General features: G+C 35.3%; 2 non-coding genes across 2 annotated transcripts; both read left to right on the top strand.

Moving 5' to 3' along the window:
- Window positions 1–16,864: 16,864 nt before the first annotated feature.
- LOC143261713 (small subunit ribosomal RNA) lies at window positions 16,865–18,785 on the top strand. The gene has a single exon (XR_013035786.1). It is a non-coding gene; the product is annotated as a small subunit ribosomal RNA (ribosomal RNA).
- Window positions 18,786–20,113: 1,328 nt separating this feature from the next.
- On the top strand, window positions 20,114–20,268 carry LOC143261689 (5.8S ribosomal RNA). Its single transcript, XR_013035761.1, has one exon. It is a non-coding gene; the product is annotated as a 5.8S ribosomal RNA (ribosomal RNA).
- The last annotated feature ends 756 nt before the right edge of the window (window positions 20,269–21,024 follow it).

Genomic DNA, 21,024 nt, shown 5'->3' with positions numbered 1-21,024 from the left:
GGCGTTCCAATCGCTCGTCTGTTGCATCATAGCGCGTCTCGGCGCAATCGACCGATTCGCTCGACCCATTATTTTCGATTTACGGCTAAAATAAATTTTTCTCATTTTATTCAATAACATATTCTTGCTTAGATAACTTTTTTACATAGGGATTAAGCATTTAGAACGATATAATGTTTAAAATAAGGGCACTTTACTCTTGACATTTTACGGTTTTTTCAATTTTCTGAAAAATCCTATCATTAGATTTTTTTAAAAATACGATAATCTTGCATAACTAACGTTTCTACATAGGGATTAAGCATTTAGAACGAAATCTAATGTCAGAAAATGGCACTTTACTCTTGACATTTTTCGGTTTTTTCAATTTTCTGGAAAATCCTATCATTAGATTTTTTTTAAAATACGATATTCTTGCTTAACTAACGTTTTTACATAGGGATTAAGCATTTAGAACGAAATCTAATGTAGGAAAATGGTACTTTACTCTTGATCGGTACGTTGGGACTTAGAAAATATTCGGGCGTACGCGGCGCGCTCGGCGCTTCGAACAGCTCCGGTGTCCCCATTATTTTCGATTTACGGCTAAAATAAATTCTTCTAATTTTTTTCAATTACATATTCTTGCTTAAATAACTTTTTTACATAGGGATTAAGCATTTAGAACGATACATTGTTTAAAATAATGGCACTTTACTCCTGACATTTTACGGTTTTTTCAATTTTCTGAAAAATCCTATCATTAGATTTTTTTAAAAATACGATATTCTTGCTTAACTAACGTTTCTACATAGGGATTAAGCATTTAGAACGAAATCTAATGTAGGAAAATGGTACTTTACTCTTGACCGGTACGTTGGGACTTTGAAAATATTCGGGCGTTCCAATCGCTCGTCTGTTGCATCATAGCGCGTCTCGGCGCAATCGACCGATTCGCTCGACCCATTATTTTCGATTTACGGCTAAAATAAATTTTTCTCATTTTATTCAATAACATATTCTTGCTTAGATAACTTTTTTACATAGGGATTAAGCATTTAGAACGATATAATGTTTAAAATAAGGGCACTTTACTCTTGACATTTTACGGTTTTTTCAATTTTATGAAAAATCCTATCATTAGATTTTTTTAAAAATACGATAATCTTGCTTAACTAACGTTTCTACATAGGGATTAAGCATTTAGAACGAAATCTAATGTCAGAAAATGGCACTTTACTCTTGACATTTTTCGGTTTTTTCAATTTTCTGGAAAATCCTATCATTAGATTTTTTTTAAAATACGATATTCTTGCTTAACTAACGTTTTTACATAGGGATTAAGCATTTAGAACGAAATCTAATGTAGGAAAATGGTACTTTACTCTTGATCGGTACGTTGGGACTTTGAAAATATTCGGGCGTTCCAATCGCTCGTCTGTTGCATCATAGCGCGTCTCGGCGCAATCGACCGATTCGCTCGACCCATTATTTTCGATTTACGGCTAAAATAAATTTTTCTCATTTTATTCAATAACATATTCTTGCTTAGATAACTTTTTTACATAGGGATTAAGCATTTAGAACGATATAATGTTTAAAATAAGGGCACTTTACTCTTGACATTTTACGGTTTTTTCAATTTTATGAAAAATCCTATCATTAGATTTTTTTAAAAATACGATAATCTTGCTTAACTAACGTTTCTACATAGGGATTAAGCATTTAGAACGAAATCTAATGTCAGAAAATGGCACTTTACTCTTGACATTTTTCGGTTTTTTCAATTTTCTGGAAAATCCTATCATTAGATTTTTTTTAAAATACGATATTCTTGCTTAACTAACGTTTTTACATAGGGATTAAGCATTTAGAACGAAATCTAATGTAGGAAAATGGTACTTTACTCTTGATCGGTACGTTGGGACTTTGAAAATATTCGGCCGTACGCGGCGCGTCTCGGCGCTTCGAACAGCTCCGGTGTCCCCATTATTTTCGATTTACGGCTAAAATAAATTTTTCTAATTTTTTTCAATAACATATTCTTGCTTAAATAACTTTTTTACATAGGGATTAAGCATTTAGAACGATACATTGTTTAAAATAAGGGCACTTTACTCTTGACATTTTACGGTTTTTTCAATTTTATGAAAAATCCTATCATTAGATTTTTTTAAAAATACGATAATCTTGCTTAACTAACGTTTCTACATAGGGATTAAGCATTTAGAACGAAATCTAATGTAGGAAAATGGTACTTTACTCTTGATCGGTACGTTGGGACTTTGAAAATATTCGGGCGTTCCAATCGCTCGTCTGTTGCATCATAGCGCGTCTCGGCGCAATCGACCGATTCGCTCGACCCATTATTTTCGATTTACGGCTAAAATAAATTTTTCTCATTTTATTCAATAACATATTCTTGCTTAGATAACTTTTTTACATAGGGATTAAGCATTTAGAACGATATAATGTTTAAAATAAGGGCACTTTACTCTTGACATTTTACGGTTTTTTCAATTTTATGAAAAATCCTATCATTAGATTTTTTTAAAAATACGATAATCTTGCTTAACTAACGTTTCTACATAGGGATTAAGCATTTAGAACGAAATCTAATGTCAGAAAATGGCACTTTACTCTTGACATTTTTCGGTTTTTTCAATTTTCTGGAAAATCCTATCATTAGATTTTTTTTAAAATACGATATTCTTGCTTAACTAACGTTTTTACATAGGGATTAAGCATTTAGAACGAAATCTAATGTAGGAAAATGGTACTTTACTCTTGACCGGTACGTTGGGACTTTGAAAATATTCGGGCGTTCCAATCGCTCGTCTGTTGCATCATAGCGCGTCTCGGCGCAATCGACCGATTCGCTCGACCCATTATTTTCGATTTACGGCTAAAATAAATTTTTCTCATTTTATTCAATAACATATTCTTGCTTAGATAACTTTTTTACATAGGGATTAAGCATTTAGAACGATATAATGTTTAAAATAAGGGCACTTTACTCTTGACATTTTACGGTTTTTTCAATTTTATGAAAAATCCTATCATTAGATTTTTTTAAAAATACGATAATCTTGCATAACTAACGTTTCTACATAGGGATTATGCATTTAGAACGAAATCTAATGTCAGAAAATGGCACTTTACTCTTGACATTTTTCGGTTTTTTCAATTTTCTGGAAAATCCTATCATTAGATTTTTTTTAAAATACGATATTCTTGCTTAACTAACGTTTTTACATAGGGATTAAGCATTTAGAACGAAATCTAATGTAGGAAAATGGTACTTTACTCTTGATCGGTACGTTGGGACTTTGAAAATATTCGGCCGTACGCGGCGCGTCTCGGCGCTTCGAACAGCTCCGGTGTCCCCATTATTTTCGATTTACGGCTAAAATAAATTCTTCTAATTTTTTTCAATTACATATTCTTGCTTAAATAACTTTTTTACATAGGGATTAAGCATTTAGAACGATACATTGTTTAAAATAATGGCACTTTACTCTTGACATTTTACGGTTTTTTCAATTTTCTGAAAAATCCTATCATTAGATTTTTTTAAAAATACGATATTCTTGCTTAACTAACGTTTCTACATAGGGATTAAGCATTTAGAACGAAATCTAATGTCAGAAAATGGCACTTTACTCTTGACATTTTTCGGTTTTTTCAATTTTCTGGAAAATCCTATCATTAGATTTTTTTTAAAATACGATATTCTTGCTTAACTAACGTTTTTACATAGGGATTAAGCATTTAGAACGAAATCTAATGTAGGAAAATGGTACTTTACTCTTGACCGGTACGTTGGGACTTTGAAAATATTCGGGCGTTCCAATCGCTCGTCTGTTGCATCATAGCGCGTCTCGGCGCAATCGACCGATTCGCTCGACCCATTATTTTCGATTTACGGCTAAAATAAATTTTTCTCATTTTATTCAATAACATATTCTTGCTTAGATAACTTTTTTACATAGGGATTAAGCATTTAGAACGATATAATGTTTAAAATAAGGGCACTTTACTCTTGACATTTTACGGTTTTTTCAATTTTCTGAAAAATCCTATCATTAGATTTTTTTAAAAATACGATAATCTTGCATAACTAACGTTTCTACATAGGGATTAAGCATTTAGAACGAAATCTAATGTCAGAAAATGGCACTTTACTCTTGACATTTTTCGGTTTTTTCAATTTTCTGGAAAATCCTATCATTAGATTTTTTTAAAAATACGATATTCTTGCTTAACTAACGTTTTTACATAGGGATTAAGCATTTAGAACGAAATCTAATGTAGGAAAATGGTACTTTACTCTTGATCGGTACGTTGGGACTTTGAAAATATTCGGGCGTTCCAATCGCTCGTCTGTTGCATCATAGCGCGTCTCGGCGCAATCGACCGATTCGCTCGACCCATTATTTTCGATTTACGGCTAAAATAAATTTTTCTCATTTTATTCAATAACATATTCTTGCTTAGATAACTTTTTTACATAGGGATTAAGCATTTAGAACGATATAATGTTTAAAATAAGGGCACTTTACTCTTGACATTTTACGGTTTTTTCAATTTTCTGAAAAATCCTATCATTAGATTTTTTTAAAAATACGATAATCTTGCATAACTAACGTTTCTACATAGGGATTAAGCATTTAGAACGAAATCTAATGTCAGAAAATGGCACTTTACTCTTGACATTTTTCGGTTTTTTCAATTTTCTGGAAAATCCTATCATTAGATTTTTTTTAAAATACGATATTCTTGCTTAACTAACGTTTTTACATAGGGATTAAGCATTTAGAACGAAATCTAATGTAGGAAAATGGTACTTTACTCTTGATCGGTACGTTGGGACTTTGAAAATATTCGGGCGTACGCGGCGCGCTCGGCGCTTCGAACAGCTCCGGTGTCCCCATTATTTTCGATTTACGGCTAAAATAAATTCTTCTAATTTTTTTCAATTACATATTCTTGCTTAAATAACTTTTTTACATAGGGATTAAGCATTTAGAACGATACATTGTTTAAAATAATGGCACTTTACTCTTGACATTTTACGGTTTTTTCAATTTTCTGAAAAATCCTATCATTAGATTTTTTTAAAAATACGATATTCTTGCTTAACTAACGTTTCTACATAGGGATTAAGCATTTAGAACGAAATCTAATGTCAGAAAATGGCACTTTACTCTTGACATTTTTCGGTTTTTTCAATTTTCTGGAAAATCCTATCATTAGATTTTTTTTAAAATACGATATTCTTGCTTAACTAACGTTTTTACATAGGGATTAAGCATTTAGAACGAAATCTAATGTAGGAAAATGGTACTTTACTCTTGACCGGTACGTTGGGACTTTGAAAATATTCGGGCGTTCCAATCGCTCGTCTGTTGCATCATAGCGCGTCTCGGCGCAATCGACCGATTCGCTCGACCCATTATTTTCGATTTACGGCTAAAATAAATTTTTCTCATTTTATTCAATAACATATTCTTGCTTAGATAACTTTTTTACATAGGGATTAAGCATTTAGAACGATATAATGTTTAAAATAAGGGCACTTTACTCTTGACATTTTACGGTTTTTTCAATTTTCTGAAAAATCCTATCATTAGATTTTTTTAAAAATACGATAATCTTGCATAACTAACGTTTCTACATAGGGATTAAGCATTTAGAACGAAATCTAATGTCAGAAAATGGCACTTTACTCTTGACATTTTTCGGTTTTTTCAATTTTCTGGAAAATCCTATCATTAGATTTTTTTTAAAATACGATATTCTTGCTTAACTAACGTTTTTACATAGGGATTAAGCATTTAGAACGAAATCTAATGTAGGAAAATGGTACTTTACTCTTGATCGGTACGTTGGGACTTAGAAAATATTCGGGCGTACGCGGCGCGCTCGGCGCTTCGAACAGCTCCGGTGTCCCCATTATTTTCGATTTACGGCTAAAATAAATTCTTCTAATTTTTTTCAATTACATATTCTTGCCTAAATAACTTTTTTACATAGGGATTAAGCATTTAGAACGATACATTGTTTAAAATAATGGCACTTTACTCCTGACATTTTACGGTTTTTTCAATTTTCTGAAAAATCCTATCATTAGATTTTTTTAAAAATACGATATTCTTGCTTAACTAACGTTTCTACATAGGGATTAAGCATTTAGAACGAAATCTAATGTAGGAAAATGGTACTTTACTCTTGACCGGTACGTTGGGACTTTGAAAATATTCGGGCGTTCCAATCGCTCGTCTGTTGCATCATAGCGCGTCTCGGCGCAATCGACCGATTCGCTCGACCCATTATTTTCGATTTACGGCTAAAATAAATTTTTCTCATTTTATTCAATAACATATTCTTGCTTAGATAACTTTTTTACATAGGGATTAAGCATTTAGAACGATATAATGTTTAAAATAAGGGCACTTTACTCTTGACATTTTACGGTTTTTTCAATTTTATGAAAAATCCTATCATTAGATTTTTTTAAAAATACGATAATCTTGCTTAACTAACGTTTCTACATAGGGATTAAGCATTTAGAACGAAATCTAATGTCAGAAAATGGCACTTTACTCTTGACATTTTTCGGTTTTTTCAATTTTCTGGAAAATCCTATCATTAGATTTTTTTTAAAATACGATATTCTTGCTTAACTAACGTTTTTACATAGGGATTAAGCATTTAGAACGAAATCTAATGTAGGAAAATGGTACTTTACTCTTGATCGGTACGTTGGGACTTTGAAAATATTCGGGCGTTCCAATCGCTCGTCTGTTGCATCATAGCGCGTCTCGGCGCAATCGACCGATTCGCTCGACCCATTATTTTCGATTTACGGCTAAAATAAATTTTTCTCATTTTATTCAATAACATATTCTTGCTTAGATAACTTTTTTACATAGGGATTAAGCATTTAGAACGATATAATGTTTAAAATAAGGGCACTTTACTCTTGACATTTTACGGTTTTTTCAATTTTATGAAAAATCCTATCATTAGATTTTTTTAAAAATACGATAATCTTGCTTAACTAACGTTTCTACATAGGGATTAAGCATTTAGAACGAAATCTAATGTCAGAAAATGGCACTTTACTCTTGACATTTTTCGGTTTTTTCAATTTTCTGGAAAATCCTATCATTAGATTTTTTTTAAAATACGATATTCTTGCTTAACTAACGTTTTTACATAGGGATTAAGCATTTAGAACGAAATCTAATGTAGGAAAATGGTACTTTACTCTTGATCGGTACGTTGGGACTTTGAAAATATTCGGCCGTACGCGGCGCGTCTCGGCGCTTCGAACAGCTCCGGTGTCCCCATTATTTTCGATTTACGGCTAAAATAAATTTTTCTAATTTTTTTCAATAACATATTCTTGCTTAAATAACTTTTTTACATAGGGATTAAGCATTTAGAACGATACATTGTTTAAAATAAGGGCACTTTACTCTTGACATTTTACGGTTTTTTCAATTTTATGAAAAATCCTATCATTAGATTTTTTTAAAAATACGATAATCTTGCTTAACTAACGTTTCTACATAGGGATTAAGCATTTAGAACGAAATCTAATGTAGGAAAATGGTACTTTACTCTTGATCGGTACGTTGGGACTTTGAAAATATTCGGGCGTTCCAATCGCTCGTCTGTTGCATCATAGCGCGTCTCGGCGCAATCGACCGATTCGCTCGACCCATTATTTTCGATTTACGGCTAAAATAAATTTTTCTCATTTTATTCAATAACATATTCTTGCTTAGATAACTTTTTTACATAGGGATTAAGCATTTAGAACGATATAATGTTTAAAATAAGGGCACTTTACTCTTGACATTTTACGGTTTTTTCAATTTTATGAAAAATCCTATCATTAGATTTTTTTAAAAATACGATAATCTTGCTTAACTAACGTTTCTACATAGGGATTAAGCATTTAGAACGAAATCTAATGTCAGAAAATGGCACTTTACTCTTGACATTTTTCGGTTTTTTCAATTTTCTGGAAAATCCTATCATTAGATTTTTTTTAAAATACGATATTCTTGCTTAACTAACGTTTTTACATAGGGATTAAGCATTTAGAACGAAATCTAATGTAGGAAAATGGTACTTTACTCTTGACCGGTACGTTGGGACTTTGAAAATATTCGGGCGTTCCAATCGCTCGTCTGTTGCATCATAGCGCGTCTCGGCGCAATCGACCGATTCGCTCGACCCATTATTTTCGATTTACGGCTAAAATAAATTTTTCTCATTTTATTCAATAACATATTCTTGCTTAGATAACTTTTTTACATAGGGATTAAGCATTTAGAACGATATAATGTTTAAAATAAGGGCACTTTACTCTTGACATTTTACGGTTTTTTCAATTTTATGAAAAATCCTATCATTAGATTTTTTTAAAAATACGATAATCTTGCATAACTAACGTTTCTACATAGGGATTATGCATTTAGAACGAAATCTAATGTCAGAAAATGGCACTTTACTCTTGACATTTTTCGGTTTTTTCAATTTTCTGGAAAATCCTATCATTAGATTTTTTTTAAAATACGATATTCTTGCTTAACTAACGTTTTTACATAGGGATTAAGCATTTAGAACGAAATCTAATGTAGGAAAATGGTACTTTACTCTTGATCGGTACGTTGGGACTTTGAAAATATTCGGCCGTACGCGGCGCGTCTCGGCGCTTCGAACAGCTCCGGTGTCCCCATTATTTTCGATTTACGGCTAAAATAAATTCTTCTAATTTTTTTCAATTACATATTCTTGCTTAAATAACTTTTTTACATAGGGATTAAGCATTTAGAACGATACATTGTTTAAAATAATGGCACTTTACTCTTGACATTTTACGGTTTTTTCAATTTTCTGAAAAATCCTATCATTAGATTTTTTTAAAAATACGATATTCTTGCTTAACTAACGTTTCTACATAGGGATTAAGCATTTAGAACGAAATCTAATGTCAGAAAATGGCACTTTACTCTTGACATTTTTCGGTTTTTTCAATTTTCTGGAAAATCCTATCATTAGATTTTTTTTAAAATACGATATTCTTGCTTAACTAACGTTTTTACATAGGGATTAAGCATTTAGAACGAAATCTAATGTAGGAAAATGGTACTTTACTCTTGACCGGTACGTTGGGACTTTGAAAATATTCGGGCGTTCCAATCGCTCGTCTGTTGCATCATAGCGCGTCTCGGCGCAATCGACCGATTCGCTCGACCCATTATTTTCGATTTACGGCTAAAATAAATTTTTCTCATTTTATTCAATAACATATTCTTGCTTAGATAACTTTTTTACATAGGGATTAAGCATTTAGAACGATATAATGTTTAAAATAAGGGCACTTTACTCTTGACATTTTACGGTTTTTTCAATTTTCTGAAAAATCCTATCATTAGATTTTTTTAAAAATACGATAATCTTGCATAACTAACGTTTCTACATAGGGATTAAGCATTTAGAACGAAATCTAATGTCAGAAAATGGCACTTTACTCTTGACATTTTTCGGTTTTTTCAATTTTCTGGAAAATCCTATCATTAGATTTTTTTAAAAATACGATATTCTTGCTTAACTAACGTTTTTACATAGGGATTAAGCATTTAGAACGAAATCTAATGTAGGAAAATGGTACTTTACTCTTGATCGGTACGTTGGGACTTTGAAAATATTCGGGCGTTCCAATCGCTCGTCTGTTGCATCATAGCGCGTCTCGGCGCAATCGACCGATTCGCTCGACCCATTATTTTCGATTTACGGCTAAAATAAATTTTTCTCATTTTATTCAATAACATATTCTTGCTTAGATAACTTTTTTACATAGGGATTAAGCATTTAGAACGATATAATGTTTAAAATAAGGGCACTTTACTCTTGACATTTTACGGTTTTTTCAATTTTCTGAAAAATCCTATCATTAGATTTTTTTAAAAATACGATAATCTTGCATAACTAACGTTTCTACATAGGGATTAAGCATTTAGAACGAAATCTAATGTCAGAAAATGGCACTTTACTCTTGACATTTTTCGGTTTTTTCAATTTTCTGGAAAATCCTATCATTAGATTTTTTTTAAAATACGATATTCTTGCTTAACTAACGTTTTTACATAGGGATTAAGCATTTAGAACGAAATCTAATGTAGGAAAATGGTACTTTACTCTTGATCGGTACGTTGGGACTTTGAAAATATTCGGGCGTACGCGGCGCGCTCGGCGCTTCGAACAGCTCCGGTGTCCCCATTATTTTCGATTTACGGCTAAAATAAATTTTTCTCATTTTATTCAATAACATATTCTTGCTTAGATAACTTTTTTACATAGGGATTAAGCATTTAGAACGATATAATGTTTAAAATAAGGGCACTTTACTCTTGACATTTTACGGTTTTTTCAATTTTATGAAAAATCCTATCATTAGATTTTTTTAAAAATACGATATTCTTGCTTAACTAACGTTTCTACATAGGGATTAAGCATTTAGAACGAAATCTAATGTCAGAAAATGGCACTTTACTCTTGACATTTTTCGGTTTTTTCAATTTTCTGGAAAATCCTATCATTAGATTTTTTTAAAAATACGATATTCTTGCTTAACTAACGTTTTTACATAGGGATTAAGCATTTAGAACGAAATCTAATGTAGGAAATTGGTACTTTACTCTTGATCGGTACGTTGGGACTTTGAAAATATTCGGCCGTACGCGGCGCGTCTCGGCGCTTCGAACAGCTCCGGTGTCCCCATTATTTTCGATTTACGGCTAAAATAAATTTTTCTAATTTTTTTCAATAACATATTCTTGCTTAAATAACTTTTTTACATAGGGATTAAGCATTTAGAACGATACATTGTTTAAAATAAGGGCACTTTACTCTTGACATTTTACGGTTTTTTCAATTTTATGAAAAATCCTATCATTAGATTTTTTTAAAAATACGATAATCTTGCTTAACTAACGTTTCTACATAGGGATTAAGCATTTAGAACGAAATCTAATGTAGGAAAATGGTACTTTACTCTTGATCGGTACGTTGGGACTTTGAAAATATTCGGGCGTTCCAATCGCTCGTCTGTTGCATCATAGCGCGTCTCGGCGCAATCGACCGATTCGCTCGACCCATTATTTTCGATTTACGGCTAAAATAAATTTTTCTCATTTTATTCAATAACATATTCTTGCTTAGATAACTTTTTTACATAGGGATTAAGCATTTAGAACGATATAATGTTTAAAATAAGGGCACTTTACTCTTGACATTTTACGGTTTTTTCAATTTTATGAAAAATCCTATCATTAGATTTTTTTAAAAATACGATAATCTTGCTTAACTAACGTTTCTACATAGGGATTAAGCATTTAGAACGAAATCTAATGTCAGAAAATGGCACTTTACTCTTGACATTTTTCGGTTTTTTCAATTTTCTGGAAAATCCTATCATTAGATTTTTTTTAAAATACGATATTCTTGCTTAACTAACGTTTTTACATAGGGATTAAGCATTTAGAACGAAATCTAATGTAGGAAAATGGTACTTTACTCTTGATCGGTACGTTGGGACTTTGAAAATATTCGGGCGTTCCAATCGCTCGTCTGTTGCATCATAGCGCGTCTCGGCGCAATCGACCGATTCGCTCGACCCATTATTTTCGATTTACGGCTAAAATAAATTTTTCTCATTTTATTCAATAACATATTCTTGCTTAGATAACTTTTTTACATAGGGATTAAGCATTTAGAACGATATAATGTTTAAAATAAGGGCACTTTACTCTTGACATTTTACGGTTTTTTCAATTTTCTGAAAAATCCTATCATTAGATTTTTTTAAAAATACGATAATCTTGCATAACTAACGTTTCTACATAGGGATTAAGCATTTAGAACGAAATCTAATGTCAGAAAATGGCACTTTACTCTTGACATTTTTCGGTTTTTTCAATTTTCTGGAAAATCCTATCATTAGATTTTTTTTAAAATACGATATTCTTGCTTAACTAACGTTTTTACATAGGGATTAAGCATTTAGAACGAAATCTAATGTAGGAAAATGGTACTTTACTCTTGATCGGTACGTTGGGACTTTGAAAATATTCGGGCGTACGCGGCGCGCTCGGCGCTTCGAACAGCTCCGGTGTCCCCATTATTTTCGATTTACGGCTAAAATAAATTTTTCTCATTTTATTCAATAACATATTCTTGCTTAGATAACTTTTTTACATAGGGATTAAGCATTTAGAACGATATAATGTTTAAAATAAGGGCACTTTACTCTTGACATTTTACGGTTTTTTCAATTTTATGAAAAATCCTATCATTAGATTTTTTTAAAAATACGATATTCTTGCTTAACTAACGTTTCTACATAGGGATTAAGCATTTAGAACGAAATCTAATGTCAGAAAATGGCACTTTACTCTTGACATTTTTCGGTTTTTTCAATTTTCTGGAAAATCCTATCATTAGATTTTTTTAAAAATACGATATTCTTGCTTAACTAACGTTTTTACATAGGGATTAAGCATTTAGAACGAAATCTAATGTAGGAAAATGGTACTTTACTCTTGATCGGTACGTTGGGACTTTGAAAATATTCGGGCGTTCCAATCGCTCGTCTGTTGCATCATAGCGCGTCTCGGCGCAATCGACCGATTCGCTCGACCCATTATTTTCGATTTACGGCTAAAATAAATTTTTCTCATTTTATTCAATAACATATTCTTGCTTAGATAACTTTTTTACATAGGGATTAAGCATTTAGAACGATATAATGTTTAAAATAAGGGCACTTTACTCTTGACATTTTACGGTTTTTTCAATTTTATGAAAAATCCTATCATTAGATTTTTTTAAAAATACGATAATCTTGCTTAACTAACGTTTCTACATAGGGATTAAGCATTTAGAACGAAATCTAATGTCAGAAAATGGCACTTTACTCTTGACATTTTTCGGTTTTTTCAATTTTCTGGAAAATCCTATCATTAGATTTTTTTTAAAATACGATATTCTTGCTTAACTAACGTTTTTACATAGGGATTAAGCATTTAGAACGAAATCTAATGTAGGAAAATGGTACTTTACTCTTGATCGGTACGTTGGGACTTTGAAAATATTCGGGCGTTCCAATCGCTCGTCTGTTGCATCATAGCGCGTCTCGGCGCAATCGACCGATTCGCTCGACCCATTATTTTCGATTTACGGCTAAAATAAATTTTTCTCATTTTATTCAATAACATATTCTTGCTTAGATAACTTTTTTACATAGGGATTAAGCATTTAGAACGATATAATGTTTAAAATAAGGGCACTTTACTCTTGACATTTTACGGTTTTTTCAATTTTCTGAAAAATCCTATCATTAGATTTTTTTAAAAATACGATAATCTTGCATAACTAACGTTTCTACATAGGGATTAAGCATTTAGAACGAAATCTAATGTCAGAAAATGGCACTTTACTCTTGACATTTTTCGGTTTTTTCAATTTTCTGGAAAATCCTATCATTAGATTTTTTTTAAAATACGATATTCTTGCTTAACTAACGTTTTTACATAGGGATTAAGCATTTAGAACGAAATCTAATGTAGGAAAATGGTACTTTACTCTTGATCGGTACGTTGGGACTTTGAAAATATTCGGGCGTACGCGGCGCGCTCGGCGCTTCGAACAGCTCCGGTGTCCCCATTATTTTCGATTTACGGCTAAAATAAATTTTTCTCATTTTATTCAATAACATATTCTTGCTTAGATAACTTTTTTACATAGGGATTAAGCATTTAGAACGATATAATGTTTAAAATAAGGGCACTTTACTCTTGACATTTTACGGTTTTTTCAATTTTATGAAAAATCCTATCATTAGATTTTTTTAAAAATACGATATTCTTGCTTAACTAACGTTTCTACATAGGGATTAAGCATTTAGAACGAAATCTAATGTCAGAAAATGGCACTTTACTCTTGACATTTTTCGGTTTTTTCAATTTTCTGGAAAATCCTATCATTAGATTTTTTTAAAAATACGATATTCTTGCTTAACTAACGTTTTTACATAGGGATTAAGCATTTAGAACGAAATCTAATGTAGGAAAATGGTACTTTACTCTTGATCGGTACGTTGGGACTTTGAAAATATTCGGCCGTACGCGGCGCGTCTCGGCGCTTCGAACAGCTCCGGTGTCCCCATTATTTTCGATTTACGGCTAAAATAAATTCTTCTAATTTTTTTCAATTACATATTCTTGCTTAAATAACTTTTTTACATAGGGATTAAGCATTTAGAACGATACATTGTTTAAAATAATGGCACTTTACTCTTGACATTTTACGGTTTTTTCAATTTTCTGAAAAATCCTATCATTAGATTTTTTTAAAAATACGATATTCTTGCTTAACTAACGTTTCTACATAGGGATTAAGCATTTAGAACGAAATCTAATGTCAGAAAATGGCACTTTACTCTTGACATTTTTCGGTTTTTTCAATTTTCTGGAAAATCCTATCATTAGATTTTTTTTAAAATACGATATTCTTGCTTAACTAACGTTTTTACATAGGGATTAAGCATTTAGAACGAAATCTAATGTAGGAAAATGGTACTTTACTCTTGACCGGTACGTTGGGACTTTGAAAATATTCGGGCGTTCCAATCGCTCGTCTGTTGCATCATAGCGCGTCTCGGCGCAATCGACCGATTCGCTCGACCCATTATTTTCGATTTACGGCTAAAATAAATTTTTCTCATTTTATTCAATAACATATTCTTGCTTAGATAACTTTTTTACATAGGGATTAAGCATTTAGAACGATATAATGTTTAAAATAAGGGCACTTTACTCTTGACATTTTACGGTTTTTTCAATTTTCTGAAAAATCCTATCATTAGATTTTTTTAAAAATACGATAATCTTGCATAACTAACGTTTCTACATAGGGATTAAGCATTTAGAACGAAATCTAATGTCAGAAAATGGCACTTTACTCTTGACATTTTTCGGTTTTTTCAATTTTCTGGAAAATCCTATCATTAGATTTTTTTTAAAATACGATATTCTTGCTTAACTAACGTTTTTACATAGGGATTAAGCATTTAGAACGAAATCTAATGTAGGAAAATGGTACTTTACTCTTGACCGGTACGTTGGGACTTTGAAAATATTCGGGCGTTCCAATCGCTCGTCTGTTGCATCATAGCGCGTCTCGGCGCAATCGACCGATTCGCTCGACCCATTATTTTCGATTTACGGCTAAAATAAATTTTTCTCATTTTATTCAATAACATATTCTTGCTTAAATAACTTTTTTACATAGGGATTAAGCATTTAGAACGACATGTTGTTTAAAATAATGGTACTTTACTCTTGTGATTTTTCGGTTTTTTTTGATTATTTTGAAAAATAAATTTTTGTAATTTTTTTAAATACGATATTCGTGATCAGTGAACGATTTCACATATGGATTAAGCATTTAGAATCGTGCGGACGCGTTATTAAAAAAGGTTACTCGATGCGATGGGACTTTAAAAAGTTTGTGAAAATTTTCATATTGGGAAAAAATGTGTAATTTTTTGTCTAGTTTACGGTAGTGTAATTTATTTTAATGTTTACTATAAAAATTTTTTTCGTTCGTTCACGCGCTATGTTACAACAGCACGGCCGGGCGGTCTGTTGCCGCAGCGGTTTACACTCATAAGCGCGCGTGCTATTCGGCCGGCGGCGCCGGCGTCCTTGCCGGCCGTTCGGTATCTATAAGAGATACACGGTCCGTGCGAGGCGGACGGAGCAGAGCGGGTTTTGGGCCAATTCTACGATCTCGGTCGAGAAGCTGTCTCAGAGCTCCTTCGGGGCTTCGGTCCTGACTGTTTCGTGCCGTTTACGTTACGGACTTTTCTCCACACAGCGTGGCCACGGGTCGGTGTCTTTGACCGAATGGCCCATATGTGGCAAGCCCTACGGGGTTGGTTACCCGTATGCACTTTGTATGTATACTCGTACTCACTGAGCAATCGACTCTTCTGTCCGAGCGATGGAAAAATTTTTTAAAATGCATCTGTAAGATTTGGAAGCAAATCGTACCAATTGAAAACTGTGGCTAAAATGAATAGCCCAGTGGAGAGAGAAAACTATCAAAAAACTGATTTTTTAAATCAAGAGGTGTCAGAAATCGAAATGCCTAGCGCGAGCGGAAGAACACGCTTTCTCGCCAGTCCAGCATGTGTCCTGTCCGTTCTTCCTCGGCTTGCCGATTTTGCCCAGATCAGAGGTTTCGTGCTTCCGGCGGTCAGAAGATCAGCGTGAGCGTACGCGCTTCCACGACTATGGCATCACCCATGTACTTTTTCCTTTGAATATATTTGAGTACATAAAAAATATTAAAACATATAGAGAGAACTGTGTCTTGGATCTTAAAAATTTGTCAATAGCGATGATATATTATTACTTAACTTGAAGTATTTGTACGTTTTAGCTGGGACGTACATTTATCTTACAAGATGTTAATAGCGAGACTCTTGAAGATAAAATTATCTTGTGATTTTATGAAGGCAAAGATAGAAACGTACGAAGCTGGCGTACGTAGAAAAATGTGATTTTACGATAGAACAAAAATATAATACGTACGTTTTTGGGCGTACGGTAAAATATCTGTATGGTAGAAAAATGAAAGAAATTGAGCGTTAAAGAAGATATGTTACAAGCGCGGAATGTGGCAAAACTTGTACATATTTGAAAGAGAAAAGTGGTGTGTCGACCTGACATATATATATGAAACAGGCGACGATGGAAAAGGATTTAAATTTTGTCCATTTTATATATACATATTGTATAGTTCCCTGGTTGATCCTGCCAGTAGTCATATGCTTGTCTCAAAGATTAAGCCATGCATGTCTCAGTACATGCCGTATTAAGGTGAAACCGCGAATGGCTCATTAAATCAGTTATGGTTTCTTAGATCGTACTAAAATTTACTTGGATAACTGTGGTAATTCTAGAGCTAATACATGCAAAACAGAGTTCCGACCAGAGATGGTAGGAACGCTTTTATTAGATCAAAACCAATCGGTGGCGGGTGTTTACACTCGTCCATCGTTTGCTTTGGTGACTCTGAATAACTTTGTGCTGATCGCATGGTCTTATAGCACCGGCGACGCATCTTTCAAATGTCTGCCTTATCAACTGTCGATGGTAGGTTCTGCGCCTACCATGGTTGTAACGGGTAACGGGGAATCAGGGTTCGATTCCGGAGAGGGAGCCTGAGAAACGGCTACCACATCCAAGGAAGGCAGCAGGCGCGCAAATTACCCACTCCCGGCACGGGGAGGTAGTGACGAAAAATAACGATACGGGACTCATCCGAGGCCCCGTAATCGGAATGAGTACACTTTAAATCCTTTAACGAGGATCCATTGGAGGGCAAGTCTGGTGCCAGCAGCCGCGGTAATTCCAGCTCCAATAGCGTATATTAAAGTTGTTGCGGTTAAAAAGCTCGTAGTTGAATCTGTGTGTCACAGTGTCGGTTCATCGCTCGCGGTGTTTAACTGGCATTATGTGGTACGTCCTACCGGTGGGCTTTGCTCTTCACGGGGCGGTCCAACTAATATCCCATCGCGGTGCTCTTCACTGAGTGTCGAGGTGGGCCGGTACGTTTACTTTGAACAAATTAGAGTGCTCAAAGCAGGCTACCTTCGCCTGAATACTGTGTGCATGGAATAATGGAATAGGACCTCGGTTCTATTTTGTTGGTTTTCGGAACCCCGAGGTAATGATTAATAGGGACAGATGGGGGCATTCGTATTGCGACGTTAGAGGTGAAATTCTTGGATCGTCGCAAGACGGACAGAAGCGAAAGCATTTGCCAAAAATGTTTTCATTAATCAAGAACGAAAGTTAGAGGTTCGAAGGCGATCAGATACCGCCCTAGTTCTAACCATAAACGATGCCAGCTAGCGATCCGCCGAAGTTCCTACGATGACTCGGCGGGCAGCTTCCGGGAAACCAAAGCTTTTGGGTTCCGGGGGAAGTATGGTTGCAAAGCTGAAACTTAAAGGAATTGACGGAAGGGCACCACCAGGAGTGGAGCCTGCGGCTTAATTTGACTCAACACGGGAAACCTCACCAGGCCCGGACACCGGAAGGATTGACAGATTGATAGCTCTTTCTTGATTCGGTGGGTGGTGGTGCATGGCCGTTCTTAGTTGGTGGAGCGATTTGTCTGGTTAATTCCGATAACGAACGAGACTCTAGCCTGCTAAATAGACGTAATTATGGTATCTCGAAGGCTCTCGGCTTCTGCCGGTGGGGTTTTTACTACCAACGTACAAACAAATCTTCTTAGAGGGACAGGCGGCTTCTAGCCGCACGAGATTGAGCAATAACAGGTCTGTGATGCCCTTAGATGTTCTGGGCCGCACGCGCGCTACACTGAAGGAATCAGCGTGTGTTCCCTGGCCGAAAGGCCCGGGTAACCCGCTGAACCTCCTTCGTGCTAGGGATTGGGGCTTGCAATTATTCCCCATGAACGAGGAATTCCCAGTAAGCGCGAGTCATAAGCTCGCGTTGATTACGTCCCTGCCCTTTGTACACACCGCCCGTCGCTACTACCGATTGAATGATTTAGTGAGGTCTTCGGACTGGTGCGCGGCAATGTTTCGGCATTGCCGATGATGCCGGGAAGATGACCAAACTTGATTATTTAGAGGAAGTAAAAGTCGTAACAAGGTTTCCGTAGGTGAACCTGCGGAAGGATCATTACAATGTTCCAATATATCTCAAAGAGAGAGGAGAGGAGGAGAGAAAATGAATTCGATTAGTTTGTGGATAAGAATTCATATAAAAAAAAAAGATATTGTTGAGCCCGCCAGATCATTCGTGCGTGATTTACACGGCCAGACGTGTGTACTACACGTATTAGGCCTTTGATCTGCGTTGCGTAGGCCACAACAAATCTTTCAAAGAGAGAGAGATATATGTGTTGTTGGGGTTTGTGATTATGAAGGTGCCCCAACGCACAAAAATATATAAAAATGTACAAAGTTGGGATGTGGTGTGGTGGAGAAGAGTTGGGCCCGACCAGATCATTCGTGCGTGATTTACACGGCAGACGTGTGTACTACACGTATTAGGCCTTTGATCTGCGTTGCGTAGGCCATCTTCCTTCCAAGACACACACGTGTTGGGGTTTGTGTGATTTTATGATAGTGCCTCAACACGGAAAAATAAGCGTACGAGAAGAGTTTGGGCCCGACCAGATCATTCGTGCGTGATTTATACACGGCCAGACGCGTATTATATTACACGTATTAGGCCTTTGATCTGCGTTGCGTAGGCCATCTTCTCGATAGAGAGAAAGCCAATGTATTCTTTTTTCTTTCTTTACACACACACACACAGTTGTAGTAGGACAGGGAGGGATGCGAGCGTGCTAATCACGCTTCCTCAAGTCTTCGCTGTGGTGTAAAAAAAAAAAGAAAAAAAGGAATCGTTGGGAAAGTCCAAAGGACGAAAATATCGGGCAGTCTGAAGATAACTTAATGCTCGTTTACATTGGTATCAAGAGAGACCGGCTTGTGTAGCTCGTTTCAATGCTGTGTCGTTGTCATTGACACCCTACTCTGTTGCGCGCTAGTGGCAGCATGAGCGTGGGACGTATATATATATGACACCCAGCTAGAGCCGGCCGTGAGTCCGTCCGGTGTAAATAACGACGAAAGGAGAGAGAAACTTTTCGAATCCAGTATCGGGTTGATAATTGTCCAGTTTGAATATCCATATCCCCGTCGTTTTTGGAGGTGATATACTCTCTGTGTTTCTTCGATAGAAGGCTTTTCAATGTTCTATTCGCTCCGACCGTCGAACTTGCAAGAAAACAGTGGTTTTGGATTTGCTCGTACATATATATATGGTTTCGACGGAAATATCTCGTTCTTTAAGGGACAATTATGTCGTCGTACGACGACTCCCGAATCTCCTTCGCGCGCTGGTTGGAGCTCTTCGGGTATCGGCTTGTTCCGAAATATAACACAAAAATGTGGTGGATAGCAAATACACATTATATATATGAGAGAATAAAAGGGAAAAATTACCCTGAACGGTGGATCACTTGGCTCGTGGGTCGATGAAGAACGCAGCTAATTGCGCGTCAACGTGTGAACTGCAGGACACATGAACATCGACATTTCGAACGCACATTGCGGTCCACGGATACAATTCCTGGACCACGCCTGGCTGAGGGTCGTTTACGTACTTATAAACTGCTTGCGTTGATGGCACTTATTGCCTATATACGTACGAGCGAATGATGGGCGCTTCGTCGGCGTTTGTCGCGGTCCTATGAATATTGAGAAATTTTACGTACGTCTAACAGTCTTCGAGAGAGATGGAAATCGTGTTCGAACTAGCGTGAGTGTGGAAGGCGGTGTCGTGTGTCGTATATGTTTTATATACGTCCGCCCGTCTGAAACACCGCTTCGAAGCGGTGACAAAATCTTTTTCGGGACGATTCGTATTCGTAGAACTATCGAGATTTCACTGGTACATTTTCAACGCGCTCCCGACGTCGCCTGAAATGAAACGAGATGGGTTTAACCCACGAAAGCGTACTACACGAGTCTGTCCTATGTGAAGACTGTGTACAGAGATCGAACGAACGCATGAAAGAAATTGAACGAAAGAACACATAACCCGCAAAAATATAGAGTAGAATTGTGACCGTTGCTTCGAATTTGAATTTATATGTATATATATATCATAGCCCCAGGGAGTGGAACCTATGAGTGTGGAAGGATGTCTCTTACCGTTATGTTGCCAGAGGAAAAAAAGTCTCTCTCTTCGTACGACACATTTGTGTACGAATTGTATCGATGGCTATATAGATCCGATGTTGCACATATTCTGAGTAAAGAACACCCCACCCGGGTTACCGTCCTAAAACTCTTCTATTGGTGTGGCTATGATGTGTGTGTCAACGCAATCGCGAGTCTGGTTCTACGGA

The sequence above is a fragment of the Megalopta genalis genome, unplaced genomic scaffold, assembly GCF_051020955.1.
Source record: "Megalopta genalis isolate 19385.01 unplaced genomic scaffold, iyMegGena1_principal scaffold0061, whole genome shotgun sequence".
Classification (NCBI taxonomy): domain Eukaryota; kingdom Metazoa; phylum Arthropoda; class Insecta; order Hymenoptera; family Halictidae; genus Megalopta; species Megalopta genalis.
This window is presented reverse-complemented; position numbering and strand designations above follow the sequence as displayed.